Consider the following 6210-nt stretch of genomic DNA (forward strand, 5'->3'; position numbering starts at 1 on the left):
AAGATCTAAATGTAAGACTAGAAACTATAAAAGAGGAAAACATAGGCAGAACATTCTTTGCCATAAATAACAGTGATTCTCTATGATCCACCTCCTAGAGTAATGGAAATAAGAACAAAACAAATGGGACCTAATTAAACTTAAAAGCTTTTGCACAACTAGGAAAGTATAAGGTGAAAAGACAATCCTATGAATGGAAGAAAATAATAGCAAATGTAGGGTTAATCTCCAAATTATACACACAGCTCATTCAGCTCAATACCAGAAAAACAAATAACACAATCAAAAAGTGGGCAGAATATCTAAACAGATAATTTGTCCAAAGACGAAATACAGATGGCTAACAAACACATGAAAAGATGCTCGACATTGCCCATTATTAGAGAAATGCAAATCAAAACTACAATGAAGTATCATCACACATCAGTCAGAAGACTCATACTGAAGTCTGTTTTATTTGTATTAGTATTTTCTTCCCAAGTGGTCTAATCGCCATAAGAAGCCAAGCTTTCCTCATATTCCTCATGGCCTCCTTAGTGTACAAGATAGGTACTTCATAAATGTTTATTAATACTCTTTTTAAAATATATAAAGAGTACTATCATAAATCTAATCTTGCTCAATTTACCTCAGTTCAGTTCAGCTGCTCAGTCGTGTCTGACTCTTTGCAGCCCCAGGGACTGCAGCACACCAGATTTCCCTGTCCATCACCAAATCCCGAATCTTGCTCGAACTCATGTCCATCAAGTTGGTGATGCCATTGAACCATCTCAACCTCGGTTGTCCTCTTCTCTTCCTGCCTACAATCTTTCCAGCATCAGGGTATTTTCCAATAGTCAGTTCTTCCCATCAGGTGGCCAAAGTATTGGAGCTTCAGCTTCAGTATCAGTCCTTCCAGTGAATATTCAGGACTGATTTCCTTTAGGATTGACTGCTTTGATCTCTTTGCTATCCAAGGGACTCTCACGAGTCTTCTCCACCACCACAGTTCAAAGCATCAATTCTTCAGTGCTCAGATTTCCTTATGGTCCAACTCTCACATCTATACATGACTACTAGAAAAACCACAGCTTTGACTATATGGACCTTTACTGGTAAAGTAATGTCTCTGCTTTTTAATATGCTGTCTAGGTTGGTCATGGCTTTTCTTCCAAGGAGCAAGTGTCTTTTAATTTCATGGCTACAGTCACCATCTGCAGTGATTTTGGAGTCCAAGAAAATAAAGTCTGTCACTGTTTCCATTGTTTCCCCATTATTTGCCATGAAGTTCTGGGACCAGATGCCATGATTTTAATTTTCTGAATGTTGAGTTTTAAGCCAGTGTTTTCACTCTCGTCTTTCACTTTCATCAAGAGGCTCTTCAGTTTGTCTGCACTTTCTGCTATTAGGGTGGTGACATCTGAATATCTGAGGTTATTGATATTTTTCCTGGAAATCTTGAGTCCAGTTTGTGCTTCATCCACTCTGGCATTTTGCATGATGTACTCTGCATATAGGTTAAATAAGCAAGGTGACAATATACAGTCTTGACGTACTCCTTTCCCAATTTGGAATCAGTGCATTGTTCCATGTCTGGTTCTAACTGTTGCTTTTTGACCTGCATACAGATTTCTCAGGAGGCAGGTAAGATGGTCTGTTATTCCCATCTCTTGAATAATTTTCCATGGTTTGTTGTGATCTACACAGTCAAAGACTTTAGTGTAGTCAATAAAGCAGAAGTAGATATTATTCTGGAACTCCCTTGCTTTTTCTCTGATCCAACGGATGCTGGCAATTTGATCTCTGGTTCCTCTGCCTTTTTCAAATCCAGCTTAAACATCTGGAAGTTCTTGGTTCACATACTGTTAAAGTTTCACTTGGAGAATTTTGAGCATTACTTTCCTAGTGTGCGAGATAAGTGCAATTATGTGGTAGTTTGAACATCCTTTGTCATTGCCGTTCTTTGGGATTGGAATGAAAACTGATCTTTTTCAGTCCTGTGGAAATTTATCAATCCTCAGTGTTACACTAACTGTACATTTTAGTCAATATACTTGAATGACAGTGAAATGGAATAATATCTATTACTTAAAAATCAAGAGATTAAAAACACTTTAAAAATATTAATTTGGAGACTGTTTCCTGCCACAAATATTCAATCAAATATCACTACTAACTTGTCTAAAATTATTCAATAAACATATGTGGTCCTGCTCACCAAATGCTGTAGCTAATAGTTAGGACAATGTGTTATTTTGTAAAGGAGCACCAGCAGGACATGTACAAATATTGGTTCGAGGGGAAAAAAATATATATATAATAAAGAAAAAATTATCTGTAAATTCTCCATTTTTTTTTTTTAAGAAACTGAAGCAGTTGACCCTGAGCTGAAAGAGAAGGAATGCCTACAGCTATATAATTTCAAAGAGCCGGAGGTATGCGTACATGGGAGGAAGTGCTAAGGAAAGTACCCGATCTGAGGCTGTGACAGTTAGAATAGGAAGGGTTGTTAGTTCTCTGACTACTGAATTGTCAACCCTGTCCTTTTCTTGATTCTGTAGGATGGCACAACCATTTCAGGAGTGATCCATTCTAGTTATGATATGAAAATGTGACTCCACCATACGTGTCAGAACTCAGAAGTATTCACCTGACAACATGTCTGTGTAGCAGAAACGGTGCTGACCCAGTAATGTGGCAAGGTCAGTGGCAAATGGACTTCTCTTTGGGGGAAGAGAGACTAGTAAAGAGGCTATTATAAAGATCTAGTGAGAGATGACTTTGACCTAAACTGGAATGGTAGCAGTGGAGGTTAAACTGGGGGGAAAAAAGTGGTCAGGTTCTAGATATATTTAGAAGGTAGAGCTAACAGGAGTCACTAAAGATATGAGGTGTGTGGGAGAGAAATCAAGAATGATTCTAAGGCTTTTTATTTGAGGAAAAGGAAGGGAGAGTAGGCAATCACTGAGATGGAGAAGGTTGTGGTGGAGCACATTTCCAGGGAGATATAGAGTTCAATTTCAGACCTGTTGAATTTGAGATGTTAGAAATCCAGGTGGAACTACTGGGCAGGCATTTGGACGTGTGAGTCTGCAGTTCCTGAGAGAGGTCTGTGATAGAGACAAATGTATCAGCCTGTAGGTAGCCTTTTGAAGTATATAACTGAAGGAGATCACTATGAAAGTAAGTGTGTGTGAGGAAGAGGTGAGGACTGAAAGCAAAGTGGGGGCACGGGGGAGATGGTGATCACTGTGCTGGAGAAAAAATAAATCAGAGAAGGGGTATAGAGATTGATGGGAAGGGTATAATATTTGTGAAATTAGACATAATTTATTCTCCTAAGAAGGTGCTATGACAATTGAGAAGAAGTAATAATCAGTAATAAAACACATAGGGATTTCTCTGGTGGTACAGTGGCTAAGACTCTGCACTCCCAATGCATGGGGCCTGGGTTCGATCCCTGGTCAGGGAACTGGATCCCAGATGCCTCCACTAAGAGTTTGCATGCCACAACTAAGACCCAGCACAGTCAAATAAAAAACAATAAAAGATGTAAAGAAAATAATTCTCTAGAGTAGGAAAACAAATTAACAGAATTCATAGACTGGAATGGCAAACAGTATTCCAGGCAAAGTGAATGAAAATGGGTTCATACCCAAATATGTTCTTAGACAAATTTTAAATATTGAAGATACAGAAACCATCCTGTATGCATCCAGGTAGAGAACATGGATTACTTATATAGGAGTAAAAATTGGACTACTTAGGTCTTCTCCATAAGAACACATGCAAAAAGTATATTGTAGTCCAAGAAGTTCATACTTTGTCAAAGTCACATTTACACACAAAAACATGTGTGGAAGCATTCAGAAAATAGCATTTTGTCTTCTTAACAACAACCAAAAGTCAAGTATACTCTTTGCTTACTGAGAATGACACAAGAATTGTGATGAACAGTGATATAAGGAAACCCAGCAATTTGAACATAATCAATTGTTATAAAAAAGACAACAGAAGTGCAAAACTAAACAAAAAATTCTTAAGGGAGAACTTCTTATAAACATATGCAGTTCAGTTCAGCTCATTCGTGTCCGACTCTTTGCGACCACATGAATCACAGCACGCCAGGCCTCCCTGTCCATCACCAACTCCAGGAGTTTACCCAAACTCACATCCATCAGTCAGTGATGCCATCCAGCCATCTCAAACTCTGTCATCCCCTTCTCCTCCTGCCCCTAATCCCTCCCAGCATCAGGGTCTTTTCAAATGAGTCAACTCTTCACATGAGGTAGCCAAAGTATTGGAGTTTCAGCTTCAGCATCAGTCCTTCCAATGAACACCCAGGACTGATCTCCTTTAGGATGGACTGCTTGGATCTCCTTGCAGTCCAAGGGACTCTCAAGAGTCTTCTCCAACACCACAGTTCAAAAGCATCAATTCTTCAGTGCTCAGCTTTCTTCACAGTCCAACTCTCACATCGATACATGACTACTGGAAACACCATAGCCTTGACTAGAAGGACCTTTGTTGGCAAAGTAATGTCTCTGCTTTTTAATATGCTATGTAGGTTGGTCATAACTTTCCTTCCAAGGAGTAAGTGTCTTTTAATTTCATGTCTGCAATCACTATCTGTAGTGATTTTGGAGCCCCAAAAAATAAAGTTTGACACTGTTCCCACTGTTTCCCCATCTATTTGCCATGAGGTGATGGGACCAGATGCCATGATCTTAATTTTCTGAATGTTGAGTTTTAAGCCAACTTTTTCACTCTCCTTTTCCATTTTCATCAAGAGGCTTTTTAGTTCCTCTTCACTTTCTGCCATATTATGTACATATAAATATACACTTAATTCCAGAAAAATATTTGAGGTAAACGACATATTTTAAGAAACCAGCGGGGGAGGAGCCAAGATGGCGGAGGAGTAGGACCGGGAGACCACTTTCTCTCCTACAAATTCATCAAAAGAATAACCGAATGCAGAGCAAACTTCACAAAACAACTTCTGATCGCTAGCTGAGGTCATCAGGCGCCCAGAAAAGCAGACCATTGTCTTCGAAAGGAGGTAGGACAAAATATAAAAGATAAAAAGTGAGACAAAAGAGCTAAGGACGGAGACCCGTCCCGGGAAGGGAGTCTTAGGCGGCCTTGCTTGGGCTAGGGTCCGGGCCTGAGTGCCCTGAGGACAATCGGGGGGAGCTTCTGTGAGGTGCCAACTTGAACTGTGGGAGACCAAAGGAGAGAGAGAAAATTGACCGGCCGGAACACACTGCCGGCCGTTCGCAGAACAAAGGGACGGGGAAAGTCCCGAGAAGAGCTCGCAGGCTGCGGACCGGCCCAGCCCCGCCGGAGGCAGGAGGCAGGGGGGAGGGGAAGGTCGCGGCGAGACACAGGGCGCAGGCACCCGACCGGCGCGGGGCGGGGACTGGGGCTGGGGACGCGGAGGGCGGAAGGCGCGCGCACCCGCCTGGCGCCAGCGGAAACTGAGACTGGGTCCGCGGAAGGGAGTGGGTGCGCCACACCTGGGGATAGCGCGCCCACCAAGCCCCTGGCTGCCTGGACCGCTCTGACGGGGAAGGCACAGAGAGCAGGCGCAGCTTTTCCTTCCGCGCTTTTGTGTAACACCCGAGGGCTGGAACCTCGCGCAGCGCGGGGCGCGCTCCATATAGAACAGCCGGGAGCCTGAGCAGCGCAGACGGAGAAAGCAGCGTCAGCCCCTTCCGGCAGCGCCAGCCCGTCCCCGCAGGGCCAGCCCCTCCCCGCAGCGTCAGCCCCGCCCCGCAGCGCCAGCCCCGCCCCGCAGCGTCAGCCCCTCCCAGCAGCGCCAGCCCCTCCCAGCAGCGCAACGGAACTAGCTACCTGAATAAGAGTCCGCCTCCGGCCGCCTGTGTCAGGGCGGAAATGAGCCTCTGAAGAGACCGGCAAACAGAAGCCAAATAAACAAAGGGAACCGCTTCAGAAGGGACTGGTGCAACAGATTAAAATCCCTGAAGAAAACACCGACTTCACCGGAAGGGCCCTGTAGATATCGAGAAGTGCAAGCTGGAACGAGGAGCTATCTGAAACTGAGCCAAACCCACACTGACCGCAACAGCTCCAGAGAAATTCCTAGACATATTTTTACTTTTTCTTTTATTTTTCTGTTTTTTCTAAGTAAGGAAAAAAAAAAAAAAATTTTTTTTCTTTTTATATTTTTCTTTTTTATTTTTTCTCTTTTATTTTCCTTTAAAATTC

The sequence above is a fragment of the Cervus elaphus genome, chromosome 18 (assembly GCF_910594005.1).
Source record: "Cervus elaphus chromosome 18, mCerEla1.1, whole genome shotgun sequence".
NCBI classification, from domain to species: Eukaryota; Metazoa; Chordata; class Mammalia; order Artiodactyla; family Cervidae; genus Cervus; species Cervus elaphus.